We start from the raw sequence: 17,630 nt of genomic DNA, 5'->3' as shown, positions 1-17,630 counted from the left end.
GTAGATCACAAAAGTTTTTGTGGGCGGTGATGTGTGTTTTGCTTCCCTCCTTAGTCTTTTCTTGATTCCGCGGTATTGTTGGATTAAAGCGGCTTGGACCGACATTACTCGTACGCTTACGAGAGACTGGTTTCATCGTTACGAGTAACCCCCTTTGCTCAAAGATGACTGGCAAGTGTCGGTTTCTCCAACTTTAGTTGAATCAGATTTGACCGAGGAGGTCCTTGGATGAGGTTAAATAGCAACTCATATATCTCCATTGTGGTGTTTGCGTAAGTAAGATGCGATCCTACTAGATACCCTTGGTCACCACGTAAAACATGCAACAACAAAATTAGAGGACGTCTAACTTGTTTTTGCAGGGTATGCTTGTGATGTGATATGGCCAACGATGTGATGTGATATATTGGATGTATGAGATGATCATGTTGTAATAGAAATATCGACTTGCACGTCGATGGTACGGCAACCGGCAGGAGCCATAGTGTTGTCTTTATACTAACGTTTGTGCTTGCAGATGCGTTTACTATTTTGCTAGGATGTAGCTTTAGTAGTAATAGCATGAGTAGCGCGACAACCCCGATGGCAACACGTTGATGGATGATCATGGTGTGGCGCCGGTGACAAGAAGATCGTGCCGGTGCTTTGGTGATGGAGATCAAGAAGCACGTGATGATGGCCATATCATGTCACTTATGAATTGCATGTGATGTTAATCCTTTTTTGCACCTTATTTTGCTTAGAACGACGGTAGCATTATGAGGTGATCTCTCACTAAAATTTCAAGACGAAATTGTGTTCTCCCCGACTGTGCACCGTTGCTACAGTTCGTCGTTTCGAGACACCACGTGATGATCGGGTGTGATAGACTCAACGTTCACATACAACGGGTGCAAAACAGTTGCGCACGCGGAACACTCGGGTTAAGCTTGACGAGCCTAGCATGTGCAGACATGGCCTCGGAACACATGAGACCGAAAGGTCGATCATGAATCATATAGATGATATGATTAGCATAGGGATGCTTACCACTGAAACTATACTCAACTCACGTGATGATCGGACTTGGGATAGTGTAAGTGGATCATGAACCACTCAAATGACTAGAGAGATGTACTTTTTGAGTGGGAGTTTAGCATATAATTTGATTAAGTTAAACTCTAATTATCTTGAACATAGTCTAAAGTCCACTTTGAATATATTTGTGTTGTAGATCATGGCTCACGCGACAGTCATCCTGAATTTTAATACGTTCCTAGAGAAAGCTAAGTTGAAAGATGATGGAAGCAACTTTGTAGACTGAGCTCGTAATCTTAAGCTAATCTTACAAGCTGGGAAGAAGGATTATGTCCTTAATGCTGCGCTAGGAGATGAACCACCCGCTACGGCTGATTAGGATGTTAAGAATGCTTGGTTAGCACGTAAGGAGGACTACTCAATAGTTCAATGTGCAGTCTTGTATGGCTTAGAACCGGGACTTCAACGTCGCTTTGAGCGTCATGGAGCATTTGAGATGTTCCAGGAGTTGAAGTTTATCTTTCAGAAGAACGCCCGGATCGAGAGGTATGAGACCTCCGATAAATTCTATGCTTGCAAGATGGAGGAAAACTCGTCTGTCAGTGAACATGTGCTCAAAATGTCTGGGTACTCAAACCGTCTAGCTGAGCTGGGGATTGAACTCCCGCAAGAGGTTATCACTGACAGAATCCTTCAATCACTGCCGCCAAGCTATAAAGGCTTTGTGTTGAACTACAACATGCAAGGGATGAACAAGTCTCCCGGCGAGTTGTTTGCGATGCTGAAAGTCGCAGAGTCTGAACTCCGTAAAGAGCATCAAGTGTTGATGGTGAATAAGACCACTTGTTTCAAGAGAAACGACAAAGGCAAGAAGGGCAATTCGAAGAAGAGCGGCAAGCCTGTTGCCAATCCGCCGAAGAAACCCAAAGCTGGACCTAAGCCTGAAACGAAGTGTTACTATTGCAAGGGTATGGGTCACTGGAAGCGCAATTGACCCAAGTATCTGGCAGATAAGAAGGCGGGCAAAGAAAAATCAGGTATATTTGATATACATGTTATTGATGTGTACTTAACCGGCTCTCGTAGTAGTGCCTGGGTATTCGATACCGGTTTTGTTGCTCATATTTGCAACTCGAAACAGGAACTACGGAATAGACGAAGGCTGGCGAAAGATGAAGTGACGATGCGCGTAGGAAATGGTTCCAAGGTTGATGCAATCGCCGTCGGCACAGAGTCACTTCAGCTACCGTCGGGATTAGTGATGAACTTAAATCATTGTTATTTAGTGCCTACGTTGAGCATGAACATTATATCTGGATCTTGTTTATTGCGAAACGGTTACTCTTTTAAGTCAGAGAATAATGGTTGTTCTATTTCTATGAGTAACATCTTTTATGGTCATGCACCGAATGTGAGAGGATTGTTCATATTGAATCTTGATAGCGATACACATATACATAACATTGAGACCAAAAGAGTTAGAGTAAACAATGATAGCGCCATATTTTTGTGGCACTGCCGCTTAGGTCATATTGGTGTAAAGCGCATGAAGAAACTCCATGTTGATGGACTTTTGGAGTCACTTGACTTTGATTCACTTGACACGTGCGAACCATGCCTCATGGGCAAGATGACTAAGACTCCGTTCTCCGGAACAATGGAGCGTGCAAGGAGGCACGCGGCGGATATCGTTATTTTCTCACCTTCACTGACGATTTGAGTAGGTATGGCTATGTCTACTTGATGAAGCACAAGTCTGAAACATTTGAAAAGTTCAAGCAATTTCAGAGTGAAGTGGAAAATCATCGTAACAAGAAGATCAAGTTCCTACGGTCTGATCGTGGGGGTGAATATCTGAGTTTCGAGTTTGGTGATCACTTAAGAAAATGTGGAATTGTTTCACAGTTGACACCGCCTGGAACACCACAGCGTAATGGTGTGTCCGAACGTCGTAATCGTACTTTGTTAGAGATGGTGCGATCTATGATGTCTCTTACTGATTTGCCGTTATCATTTTGGGGTTATGCATTAGAAACAGTTGCATTCACTTTAAATAGGGCACCATCAAAATCCGTTGAGACGACACCATACGAACTGTGGTATGGCAAAAGGCCAAAGTTGTCGTTTCTTAAAGTTTGGGGATGTGATGCTTATGTCAAAAAGCTTCAGCCTGAAAAGCTGGAACCCAAAGCGGAAAAGTGCGTCTTCATAGGTTACCCAAAAGAGACAGTTGGGTACACCTTCTATCTCAAATCCGAGGGCAAAGTGTTTGTTGCTAAGAACGGAGCTTTTCTCGAGAAGGAGTTTCTCTCGAGAGAATTGAGTGGGAGGAAGATAGAACTTGACGAGGTTGTCGAACCTCTCATCCCTCTGGATGGTGGCGCAGGGCAAGGGGAAACCTCTGTCGTTGCGACGCCGGTTGAGGAGGAAGTTAATGATGATGATCATGAAACTCCAGTTCAAGTTTCTGTTGAACCACGCAGGTCGACGAGATCACGTGCTGCTCCAGAGTGGTACGGTAATCCCGTCTTATCAATCATGTTGTTAGACAACAATGAACCTGCAAATTATGAAGAAGCAATGGTGGGCACAGATTCCAACAAATGGCTAGAAGCCATGAAGTCCGAGATAGGATCCATGTATGAGAATAAAGTGTGGACTTTGGAGATACTACCTGAGGCCCGCAAGGCTATTCAGAACAAATGGATCTTTAAGAAGAAGACGGACGCTGATGGCAATGTGACCGTTTATAAAGCTCGACTTGTGGCAAAGGGTTTTTCACAAGTTCCAGGAGTTGACTACGATGAGACTTTCTCACCCGTAGCGATGCTTAAGTCCGTCAGAATCATGTTAGCAATAGTTGCATTTTTCGATTATGAAATCTGGCAGATGGATGTCAAAACGGCGTTCCTTAACGGTTTCCTTAAGGAAGAGTTGTATATGATGCAACCCGAAGGTTTTGTCGTTCCTAAGAATGCTAACAAGGTGTGCAAGCTCCAGCGATCCATTTATCGACTGGTGCAAGCATCTCGGAGTTGGAACAAACGCTTTGATGAGGTGATCAAAGCATTTGGGTTTATACAAGTGGTTGGAGAATCTTGTATTTACAAGAAAGTGAGTGGGAGCTCTGTGGCGTTTCTAATATTATATGTGGATGACATATTACTAATTGGAAACAACGTAGAGCTTTTGGAGAGCATAAAAGGTTACTTGAATAAAAGTTTCTCTATGAAGGACCTAGGAGAAGCTTCTTACATTCTAGGCATTAAGATCTATAGGGATAGATCAAAACGCCTGATAGGACTTTCACAAAGCACATACCTTGATAAAGTTTTGAAGAGGTTCAAAATGGAACAGTCCAAGAAAGGGTTCTTGCCAGTTTTACAAGGTACGAGATTGAGTAAGACTCAGTGCTCAGCAACTGATGAAGATAGAGAGCATATGCGCTCCGTCCCCTATGCTTCAGCCATAGGTTCTATCATGTATGCGATGCTGTGCACTAGACCGGATGTTAGCCTGGCCATAAGTATGGCAGGTAGGTTCCAGAGTAATCCAGGAGTGGATCACTGGACAGCGGTCAAGAATATCCTGAAGTACCTGAAAAGGACTAAGGAGATGTTTCTCGTATATGGAGGTGACGAAGAGCTCGCCGTAAAAGGTTACGTTGATGCAAGCTTTGACACAGATCCGGACGACTCTAAGTCGCAAACCGGATACGTATTTATTCTTAATGGGGGTGCAGTAAGCTGGTGCAGTTCCAAGCAAAGCGTCGTAGCAGATTCTACATGTGAAGCGGAGTACATGGCTGCCTCGGAGGCGGCTAAGGAGGGTGTCTGGATGAAGCAGTTCATGACGGATCTTGGAGTGGTGCCAAGCGCACTGAATCCAATAACCTTGTTCTGTGACAACACGGGTGCCATTGCCTTAGCAAAGGAACCAAGGTTTCACAAGAAGACTAGACACATCAAACGACGCTTCAACCTCATCCGCGACAACGTCGAGGAAGAGGACGTAAATATATGCAAAGTGCACACGGATCTGAATGTAGCAGACCCGCTGACTAAACCTCTTCCACGGCCAAAACATGATCGACACCAGAACTGTATGGGTGTTAGATTTATTACAATGTAATTCACATGGTGATGTGAGGGCTAGATTATTGACTCTAGTGCAAGTGGGAGACTGTTGGAATTATGCCCTAGAGGCAATAATAAATATAGTTATTATTATAATTCCTGTATCAAGATAATCGTTTATTATCCATGCTATAATTGTATTGAATGAAGACTCATTTACATGTGTGGATACATAGACAAAACACCGTCCCTAGCATGCCTCTAGTTGGCTAGCCAGTTGATCGATGATGGTCAGTGTCTTCTGATTATGAACAAGGTGTTGTTGCTTGATAACTGGATCACGTCATTAGGAGAATCACGTGATGGACTAGACCCAAACTAATAGACGTAGCATGTTGATCGTGTCATTTTGTTACTACTGTTTTCTGCGTGTCAAGTATTTGTTCCTATGACCATGAGATCATATAACTCACTGACACCGGAGGAATGCTTTGTGTGTATCAAACGTCGCAACGTAACTGGGTGACTATAAAGGTGCTCTACAGGTATCTCCAAAGGTGTTAGTTGAGTTAGTATGGATCAAGACTGGGATTTGTCACTCCGTGTGACGGAGAGGTATCTCGGGGCCCACTCGGTAATACAACATCACACACAAGCCTTGCAAGCAATGTAACTTAGTGTAAGTTGCGGGATCTTGTATTACGGAACGAGTAAAGAGACTTGCTGGTAAACGAGATTGAAATAGGTATGCGGATACTGACGATCGAATCTCGGGCAAGTAACATAACGAAGGACAAAGGGAATGACATACGGGATTATATGAATCCTTGCCAGTGAGGTTCAAACGATAAGATCTTCGTAGAATATGTGGGATCCAATATGGGCATCCAGGTCCTGCTATTGGATATTGAACGAGGAGTCTCTCGGGTCATGTCTACATAGTTCTCGAACCCGCAGGGTCTGCACACTTAAGGTTCGACGTTGTTTTATGCGTATTTGAGTTATATGGTTGGTTACCTTGTTCGGAGTCCCGGATGAGATCACGGACGTCACGAGGGTTTCCGGAATGGTCCAGAAACGAAGATTGATATATAGGATGACCTCATTTGATTACCGGAAGGTTTTCGGAGTTACCGGGAATGTACCGGGAATGACGAATGGGTTCCGGGAGTTCACCGGGGGAGGGCAACCCACCCCGGGGAAGCCCATAGGCCTTGAGGGTGGCACACCAGCCCTTAGTGGGCTGGTGGGATAGACCAAAAGGCTCTATGCGCCAAGGAGAAGAAAATCAAGAGAGAGAAAAAAAAGGGAGGAGGTGGGAAGGAAGGGGGACTCCCTCCCACCAAACCTAGTCCAACTCGGTTTGGGGGGGGGAGAGTCCTCCCCGTTGGACTCGGCCGACCCCCTTGGGGCTCCTTCAGCCCCAAGGCAAGGTCCCCTCCCTCCCACCTATATATACGGAGGTTTTAGGGCTGATTTGAGACGACTTTCCCACGGCCGCCCGACCACATACCTCCACGGTTTTTCCTCTAGATCGCGTTTCTGCGGAGCTCGGGCAGAGCCCTGCTGAGACAAGGTCATCACCAACCTCCGGAGCGCCGTCATGCTGCCGGAGAACTCTTCTACCTCTCTGTCTCTCTTGCTGGATCAGGAAGGCCGAGATCATCGTCGAGCTGTACGTGTGCTGAACGCGGAGGTGCCGTCCGTTCGGTACTAGATCGTGGGACTGATCGCGGGATTGTTCGCGGGGCAGATCGAGGGACGTGAGGACGTTCCACTACATCAACCGCGTTCTCTAACGCTTCTGTTGTACGGTCTACGAGGGTACATAGATCACTCATCCCCTCTCGTAGATGGACATCACCATGATAGGTCTTCGTGCGCGTAGGAAAATTTTTGTTTCCCATGCGACGTTCCCCAACAGGTTGCCCCCCCGGTGAACAACCGGAACCCATTCGTCATTCCCGGTACATTCCCGGTAACTATGAAAACCTTCCGGTAATCAAATGAGGTCATCCTATATATCAATCTTTGTTTCGGGACCATTCAGGAAATCCTCGTGACGTTCGTGATCTCATCTGGGACTCCGAACAACATTCAGTAACCAACCATATAACTCAAATACGCATAAAACAATGTCGAACCTTAAGTGTGCAGACCCTGCGGGTTCGAGAACTATGTAGACATGACCCGAGAGACTCCTCGGTCAATATCCAACAGCGGGACCTGGATGCCCATATTGGATCCTACATATTCTACGAAGAACTTATCGTTTGAACCTCAGTGCCAAGGATTCATATAATCCCGTATGTCATTCCTTTTGTCCTTCGGTATGTTACTTGCCCGAGATTCGATCGTCAGCATCCGCATACCTATTTCAATCTCGTTTACCGGCAAGTCTCTTTACTCGTTCCGTAATACAATATCCCGCAACTTACACTAAGTCACATTGCTTCCAAGGCTTGTGTGTGATGTTGAATTACCGAGTGGGCCCCGAGATACCTCTCCGTCATACGGAGTGACAAATCCTAGTCTTGATCCATACTAACTCAAATAACACCTTCGGAGATACCTGTAGAGCATCTTTATATTCACCCAGTTATGTTGCGACGTTTGATACACACAAAGTATTCCTCCGGCGTCAGTGAGTTATATGATCTCATGGTCATAGGAACAAATACTTGACACGCAGAAAACAGTAGCAACAAAATGACACGATCAACATGCTACGTCTATTAGTTTGGGTCTAGTCCATCACGTGATTCTCCTAATGACGTGATCCAGTTATCAAGCAACAACACCTTGTTCATAATCAGAAGACACCGACTATCTTTGATCAACTGGCTAGCCAACTAGAGGCTTGCTAGGGACAGTGTTTTGTCTATGTATCCACACATGTAAATGAGTCTTCATTCAATACAATTATAGCATGGATTAGAAACGATTATCTTGATACAGGAATTATAATAATAACTATATTTATTATTGCCTCTAGGGCATAATTCCAACAGTACGCTCCCTTGGCATCACCCACCATCAACTCCACCTGCACCATGGCCTCCTTGGCGGCTCCCACTTGGTCTTCCGGGAGGTGTCGGGCGTCGTAGTGGACGGTCGATGGACCTGGCACGACAGAAGACTCCTTGGGCATCCCAAGTCCCGCTCCAGTCGGTTCCGCCGCGAGGGACACTGCCTCAGTCGACGGCATCGGCTCGGTCGGCGGCGCATCCACGGTGGGAGCAGCAGCAGATGGAACAACCTCAAGGACAGGCGCCAAAGTTGGCCCTGATCCCCTTTGGTCGTCCTCCTCCAGATGAATCACCTCCGAAGGAAGCCCGACTGAACAACATGAGGTTGCAGAAAAAGGACAAGATTAAAGACAACACTCGCGAAACAATAATGCGAACTCTCAGAGTCGTCACAACGTACCTTGCTAAGATGTGGCAACGTTATCCGCATCCATGGGATCATCGTCCTGCGCGGCACAGAGGCGGCGGAGGTGGCAGCTCTGTCGAGTAAAATGCACTCGTCCGATAAGCATGAGTTCAATCGAATATCGAAAGAAGATGAGAGAACAAGACACTTACGCTGAGGCAACTGGAACAGCGATCCTCTTCCGAGGCAAAGCTTTCCGAGGCTTGGGCCCACTCGGTTTGGCCACCTTGGACGGTTGGTCTGTAGGCTCGGCAGCAGCGTCCCTGGTCCTCTTCACGCTCCGAGCGCTCGGAGCCACGGGAGGAGCTGGCGGAGCACTCGGAGCCACGGGAGAAGCAGGCGGAGCACTCGGAGCGGCTGGAGGAACCGGCGGAGCCGCGGTTTTGTGACTTCGCTTTGTCCGAGGCTCTGATGGTGGAGGCGGCGAGCTCTGCTCCCCAGCCTCCCCCTCCTCCTCTTCAGACTCCTCCTCCGTCTCCCCACTGGCGGAGACGTACTAAGCGCTATCCACGCCGCCCTCCTGGCTGCCCTTTTCTTCCTCAGTGGGATTCCCGTTCGAGACGGGAGAATGCCAGTTGGTCCACTCCTGCACAAGATATAGTCGACAACGTCAGACACCAAGCGGTGACACAAGAAAAGCGATAAACCTAAGAAGATTGAAAGCACTCGACAAGATGTGCTCACCTCATTCGGAGGAGGGTTGTCGGCGCGGAAGGGCCCCACTCGCCGGGCTCCTTGGGGGTTGTCGCATGCGCCTGTGATGCCGCGGACCCACGCTGTCACCGTCTCCCCGGTCACGCACTCTGGGTGAGTCCGAGTGGAATCCTCAGGCCCCACATAGTGCCACATGGCGTGGTGTCGGGCTTGCAGCGGATGGATGCGCCGACCCAGAAAGGTCTCCAGCAAGTCCGTGCCGGTGACTCCCTTGCGGACGACGGTTATCAACGCGTCGACCAGAGGCTGGATCTGAATCTTTTCCAACTTGGAGAGTGCAAGTTGTCTGGGAGGAGCCGGACGGTCTAGGCTAAAGGGTGGCAACCCAGTCGCAGCATTCGAACAAGCTATGTCCTGGCAGTAGAACCAGGTCGACTGCCAGTTCCTAACTGACTCGGACAACTGGAGAGGGGGGGTAGCTACTCTTCGTTTTCTTTTGGAAGCCTAAGCCCCCGCAGAGCTGGAGGAGATGGGTTTTATCGTCCGACTGGCTAAGCTTTTTGACAGTCTGAGACCTAGCGGAGAAGATATACTTAAAGAGCCCCCAATGGGGGGGGACATCCAATAAAGCACTCACACAGAGTGACGAATGCGGCGAGATGAGCTATCGCGTTGGGGGGAAAATGATGGACCTGCGCCCCGAAGTGATTCATAATACCTCTAAAGAAGGGGTGGGGAGGCAAGGAGAAGCCCCTGTACACGTGGCTGAGCAGCAAGACACGCTCTCCCTCCTGCGACGCCGGCTCCGTCTCACCCTCCGCCGGCAACCTCCATGACTTGTTGGCATTCATGCCTTGCTCCACCAGCTCCAGCAGGTCGTTCGTCGTCACCGTGGAGGGGAGGAAATCCCCTTGGATCCAACCTGCCGGTAGTGCTCGCTGTCGCCGCTGAGCAGGAGCCGCCGCCTTCTTCTTCTTCTGTGACTCGAGCTTGCTCGTCTGCCCCTTCGTCATGGTGAAGGCAACAGATCTACGGAGGAGGAGAGGAAGGAGGAGGCTTGGAACGCACAGTGAGCTACGGGAGAAGCGGGGCGAGTGCGAGTAACAAGGGCAGCGCAACAAGAAACCCCCGCCGGAGAGACTTAAATAAGGTTCCGACTGGGTCACTAACAGGTGGCCCCGAAATCTTATCCCCCGACCGGCTATTGCGATACTAGTGGAGAAGATAAAGGCGCGGTAATCGAGGCGACAGAAACTACTCGATGACGATGTCGACATCCCCGCTGAGCGCGCGACAACCGAAATTTGAAGATCCCAGAAAATCCGCCGCTGTCAGTTTGACCGGTCACACCGAAAGATTCCGCGGAAGCACTCGGTCCCTGACGGTTCGTTTCACTGGTATATTCACTCGGATCACTGGTCGAAAGGATAAAATAGATCGGGGCTAACAACGCCAAAGTCACATCCATACCAGTCGGATCCGTACTCCAGGTATCACTTCGTCGTTCTAACCCCGATCCATTCGGGGACTAATGATGGGGTTATAGTCCCAGGGTAGGGTCATAGGCCTGCCCTATAGGTCCTACCCAAGGACTACCCTTCACAGAGGGCAAGTCCCTTAGATAGTTCCGACTGAACAAAGGACCCCCCATCATGCAGTCGGTGACGAGCATCCGGAGCGTATTTATTGTACCGACTGAATTCCACTCTGTACATCATAACCTCTCGGGAGGGCAACGGTCGTACGTTTTCATACACCATTATTAGCATTTAAGACATACGTTACCTGTAACGTAGGCATTTATTCACCACTACTCCACCCCTGTCCACCGGACGTTGTGAAGGGCAGTGCCCTCTATATAAGCCTCCCTTCCCCACTGGTGCAGGGGTTGGCATTTACTGTAATCCTATATTCCACTCGACACTAAGCTCCCAGGAGCACTGAGACGTAGGCCTTTTACCTCCACTGCAGAGGGCCCTGAACTCATACAACCTCGCCGTAGCTAAGGCTCTGCCCATCCTTTCGTACCCTATGCATCTACTGTCAGACTTATACCCACGACAAAGCTACTGTATTAATCATTTTTTATTGCCTTAGTTTCAATAAAGTGCCAAGTAAAGCCTTTATGATGAGTTTGGGTGATAGTTGTTTGATCATGCTGAAAAAGACAGAAACTTTGAGCTCGCGAAATCATTTCCAATTTCTATCTAGAGAGTGCTTTTAGGTTGATTAATTTTTCTGATGATTGATATAAAAATTGCCTTAATTGTCATAATTGTTTCAAAAATTTTGAAAGTGCAGAAGTATGGTTATCATTCTGATCATTACAGACTATTCTGTTTTTGACAGATTCTGTTTTCAATGCATAGTTTGCTTGTTTTGGTGTTTCCATAGATTATATTGAGTAATATAAATTGTGGAAATAGTAAGATAAAGTAGGAATTGTGTGAAAATAATTATCAGTCTTGTTTTGACAGTACCCAAGTGATTGATTTTCTCGTTATCATACTAACCCATCTCACGAAGTTCCGTTAAGTTTTGTGTTGTGAAGTTTTCAAGTGTTGGGTAGAGTTTAGATGGACTATGGAACAAGGTGTGTCAAGAGCCTAAGCTTGGGGATGCCCAAGGCACCCCAAAGCCATATTCAAGGACACCAAAGAGCCTAAGCTTGGGGATGCCCCGGGAAGGTATCCCCTCTTTCGTCTTCAATCCATCGGTAACTTTATTTGGGGCTATATTTTTATTCACCACATGATATGTGTTTTTCTTGGAGCGTCATTTTATTTTATGAATACTTGATTTCTGTTATTTAGATTAATGTTTTGCATCATTTAGTTCAATAAAAATGTCAAGGATAGCCTTACCATGCTTAATTTGCAAGTATAGGAGTTGCTGTTCCAAAACAGAAAGTTTGCTTGTAGTGCAAAAATTACCTAGAATTTTGTGTATGTCAGAATAACTTAAAATTTGGACACAGTATTCTATTATGAATTATCTACAGCGTGGAATTTTTTCATAGTTTTTGGAGTTAATTAATTATGGATCTTGCTGCATTCTTTTGAGACTGTTCTGTTTAGGCAGATTGCTGTTATGTTTGCATTGTTTGCATATGTTTTCTTGTTTAATGGTCCTATTTGAGGATAGGAGTTTTAAATATGTAGAGGCATTTAGTATGCAATGCAAAATAATAATTTTAGTGATTTACTACATTAGAGGATGATAAAGTTTTGCATTGATTTATACTAACCTATCTCATGAGTTCTTGTTGAGTTTTGTGTGTGGATGAAGTTTTTAAGATTTTGGAAACCACCATATGAGAGGAATTAAGGAGAGACAAAAGCTCAAGCTTAGGGATGCCCAAGGCATCCCGAATTCATATTTCAAGAAGTCTCAAGCACCTAACCTTGTGGATGCCCCGGATGGCATCCCACCTTTCTTCTTCAAACAGTTATCGGTTAGTATCGGTTGAACCTAAGTTTTTTGCTTCTTCACATGATTCGTGCTATCCTTGAAGTGTCATTTTATTTTGTTTGAATAAGGTACTTAAGATCTGAAATTATTAGATGGGAGAGTCTTCACATAGCCAAATAATTATTCAACTGCTCATTGATCTCCACTTATATCTTTTGGAGTAGTTTGTCTTTTGCTCTAGTGCTTTACTTATATCTTTGTAGAGAATTGCAATGGTTCTATTGTATAGAAATAGTTGAACTCTCATGCTTCACTTATATTATTTTGAGATTCCTAAACAGCATGGTAATTTGCTTAGGTCATGAATCTAGTCCTAATATGATGGGCATCCAAGAGGGATATAATAAAAACTTTCATATAAAGTGCGTTGAATACTAGGAGAAGTTTGATTCCTTGCATATAGTTTTGAGATATAAGGATGGTGATATTAGAGTCATGCTAGTGAGTAACTGTGGCTTGGTATAAATACTTGTGTTAGAGTTTGTGATTCCCGTAGCATGCACGTGTAGTGAACCGCTATTTTAGGAAGTCGGAGCATGATGTTTTTATTGATTGTCATCCTTTGTGCGTCGGTCGGGATCGCGCGATGGTTAACTCCTACCAACCCTTCCCCTAGGAGCATGCATCTAGCACTTTGTTTCAATTATTAATAAAACTTTTGCAATAAGTATGTGAGTTCTTTATGACTAATGTTGAGTCCATGGATTATACACACTCTCACCCTTCCACCATTGCTAGCCTCTCTAGTACCATGCAACTTTCGCCGGTGCATTACACCCACCATATATCCTTCCTCAAAACAACCACCATACCTACCCATCATGGCATTTCCATAGCCATTCTGAGATATATTGTCATGCAACTTCCATCGCCCCGTTTATTATGACACGCATCATCATTGTCATATTGCTTTGCATGATCATGTAGTTGACATCGTATTTGTGGCAAAGCCACCATTCATATCTTTCATACATGTCACTCATGATTCATTGCACATCCCAGTACACTGTCGGAGGCATTCATATAGAGTCATATATTTTGTTCTAAGTATCGAGTTGTAAGTAAATAAAAGTGTGATGATCATCATTATTAGAGCATTGTCCCATGTGAGGAAAGGACGGAAGCTATGATTCCCTCACAAGTTGGGATGAGACTCCGGACTTAAAAAAAGAGGCCAAAGAGCCCACCAAAAAAAATGAGAGAAAAAGAGAGAAGGGACAATGCTACTATCCTTGACCACACTTGTGCTTCAAAGTAGCACCATGATATTCATAATAGGGAGTCTCCTATTTTGTCACTTTCATATACTAGTGGGAATTTTCATTATATAACTTGGCTTGTATATTCCAATGATGGGCTTCCTCAAAAGTGACCTAGGTCTTCGTGAGCAAGCAAGTTGGATGCACACCCACTAGTTCCCTTTTGAGCTTTCATACACTTATAGCTCTAGCGCATTCGTTGCATGGATATCCCTACTCTTTCACATTGATATCTATTAAATGGGCATCTCCATAGCCCGTTGATATGCCGAGTCGACGTGACCATCTCCTCCTTTTTGCCTCAGAACCTCCACCATATTCTATTCCACCTATAGTGCTATGTCCATGGCTCATGCTCATGTATTGCATGAGAGTTGAAAAGGTTTGAGAAATTAAAAGTGTGAAAACAATTGCTTGACTAAGACCGGGGTTGTTCATGATTTAAATACGTTATGTGGGGAAGATGGAGCATAGCCAGACTATATGATATTGTAGGGATAACTTTCTTTGGCCATGTTATTTCGAGAAGACATGATTGCTTTGTGAGTATGCTTGAAGTACTATTGTTCTTATGTGAATAATAAACTTTTTTGCTTTGAATCATATGGATCTGAATATTCATGTTACAATATATGTTAGGCAGCATTCCACATCAAAAATTCTGTTTTTATCATTTACCTGCTCGAGGACGAGCATGAATTAAGCTTGGGGATGCTTGATACGTCTCCAACATATCTATAATTTTTTATCGTTCCATGCTATTATATTATCAACTTTGGATGTTTTATATGCATGAATATGCTATTTTATATTATTTTTGGGACTAACCTATTGACCTAGAGCCCAGTGCCAGTTTCTGTTTATTTCCTTGTTTTTGACCTTTTTCAGATAGGAATATCAAACGGAGTCCAAACGGAATAAAACTTTCGCCGTGATTTTTTATGGAAAATATCAAAAATACCAGAAGAAAAAGATACCGGAGAGGAGTCCTGATACGTCTCAAACGTATCTATATTTTTTGATGGTTTCATGCTGTTATCTTGTCATCTTTGGATGTTTTAAGTACCTTCTATATCTTTTTTGGGACTAACTTATTAATTCAGTGCCAAGTGCCAGTTCCTGTTTTTTCTGTGTTTTTGGTTCTTTTCAGATCTGATTTTGGAATGGAGTCCAAACGGAATAAAATCCCTGAAATGATTTTTTTCCCGAACGGAAGAAGATCAGGGGGCCTCTGGGCCAAGCCAGGAGGGCTCCAGGGAGCCCACAAGCCCCCACTCTGCCACCAGGGGGAGGCGGAGGTGGCAGGGCTTGTGGCCTCCCTAAGCGCCCCCTGACCTAGATCTTTGGCATATATATTCCCTAAAATACAACAAAAATCAAGGGATCCACAAAAATACTTTTCCGCCGCCGCAAGCTTCCGTTTCCGCGAGATCTCATCTGGAGACCCTTCCCGGCGCCCTGCCGGAGGGACTTTGGAGTTGGAGGGCTTCTTCATCATCATCATCATCACCCCTCCAATGACTCGTGAGTAGTTCACTTCACACCTACGAGTCCGTAGTTAGTAGCTAGATGGCTTCTTATCTCTCTTGGATCTTCAATACAAAGTTCTCCATGATCTTCATGGAGATCTATCCGATGTAATCTTCTTTGTCGGTGTGTTTGTCGAGATCCGATGAATTGTGGATTTGTGATCAGATTATCTATGATATATATTTGAGTCTTTGCTGATTTCTTATATGCATGATTTGATATCCTTGTAAGTCTCTCCGAGTCTTGGGTTTTGTTTGGCCAACTAGATCTATGATTCTTGCAATGGGAGAAGTGCTTGGTTTTGGGTTCTTACCATGTGGTGACCTTTCCCAGTGACAGTAGGGACAACAAGGCACACATTAAGTAGTTGCCATCAAGGGTAACAAGATGGGCTCTGTCGTTAATATGAGATTGTCCATCTACATCATGTCATCTTGCTTAAGGCGTTACTCTGTTCTTTTGGACTTAATACACTAGATGCATGCTGGATAGCGATCGACGTGTGGAGTAATAGTAGTAGATGCAGCAGTATCGGTCTACTTGTTTTCGACGTGATGCCTATAGATATAATCATTGCCATAGATGACGTCACGACTTTGCGCGGTTCTATCAATTGCTCGATAGTAATTTGATCACCCATCGTCTACTTGCTTTCATGAGAGAAGCCACTAGTAAACAGTACGCCCCCCGGGTCTATTCACATATATCGTTTCCACTTTTGCTTTTACTTTGCTTTGTTACTTTGTTGCTTTCAGTTCTCACTTGGTGAACAATCTATAAGGGATTGACAACCCCTTCATAGTGTTGGGAGCAAGCTTTTTGTGTTTGTGCAGGATCTTGTGATACTCCTCCATTGGATCGATACCTTGGTCTCAAACTGAGGGAAATATTTACCACCGCTGTGCTACGTCACCCTTTCCGCTTCGAGGGAACACCAACGCAAGGCTCCAAGGCCACGGGGGAAATCCTTTGCATATTTGCCTAGGAAGTCCCTTAAGGCGTAGCCGTAGCAGAAGGATTCCTGGTGCCGTCGACATGACTATTCCTGGCGCCTTTGCCAGGGAAGCACAGCTGACATCAGAAGTATTTCTAGCGCCGTTGCCGGGGAGGAGAGATGAAGATCTATCCAAGTAGGTCTCACAAACTCATCTCTTGCATTTACTTTTGTTGCCAGTTGCCTCTCGTTTTCCTCTCCCCCACTTCACATTTGCCGTTTTCATTTGCCTTTCTCCTTCGCCGTTTTCTTTTGCCTTTGCCGTTTCCCTTTGCCAGTTTTCTTGCTTGCTTGGGTGCTTGTTTGTTTGTTGAAGTCATCATGGCTGAAAACACCAAACTTTGCGCCTTCTCGAGCACTAACAATAATGATTTTATTAGTACTCCGATTGCTCCCGCCACTAGTGCGGAATCGTATGAAATCAATGCAGCTTTGCTGAATCTTGTTATGAAAGAGCAATTCTCTGGCCTTCCTAGTGAAGATGCCACATCCCATCTCAATACCTTCATTGAGCTTTGTGATATGCAAAAGAAAAGAGATGTGGATAATGACGTGATTAAGTTGAAACTTTTTCCTTTCTCGTTGCGAGATCGCACAAAAACTTGGTTTTTTTCTTTGCCTAAAAATAGTATTAATTCTTGGGATAAGTGCAAAGATGCTTACATATCCAAGTATTTTTCGCCGGCTAAGATCATCTCCTTACGTAACGATATCATGAATTCCAAGCAACTTGATCAAGAACATGTTGCACAATCTTGGAAGAGGATGAAGCTTATGATTAGAAATTGTCCCGCTCATGGCTTGAGTTTGTGGATGATTATACAAATCTTTTACGCTGGCTTGAATTTCGCTTCTCGCAATATCTTGGACTCCGCCTCAGGTGGAGCGTTCATGGAAATCATGTTAGGAGATGCTACAAAACTCCTTACAATATCATGACCAACTACTCTGACTGGCACACTGAAAGGTCGCCTGCTAGCAAAAAGGTGCACGCTATAGAAGAAATAAACTCGCTTAGTGCTAAGATGGACGAGTTGATGAATTTGGCTGCTAGTAGAAACGCTACCGTAGATCCTAATGACATGCCACTATCTTCTTTGATTGAGAGTAGCAACGCTAGTTTGGACGTGAATTTTGTTGGTAGGAACAATTTTGGCAACAACAATGCTTTTAGAGGAAACTATGTTCCTAGGC

The sequence above is a fragment of the Hordeum vulgare genome, chromosome 2H (genome assembly GCF_904849725.1).
Source record: "Hordeum vulgare subsp. vulgare chromosome 2H, MorexV3_pseudomolecules_assembly, whole genome shotgun sequence".
Lineage (NCBI taxonomy): Eukaryota > Viridiplantae > Streptophyta > Magnoliopsida > Poales > Poaceae > Hordeum > Hordeum vulgare.
This window is presented reverse-complemented; position numbering follows the sequence as displayed.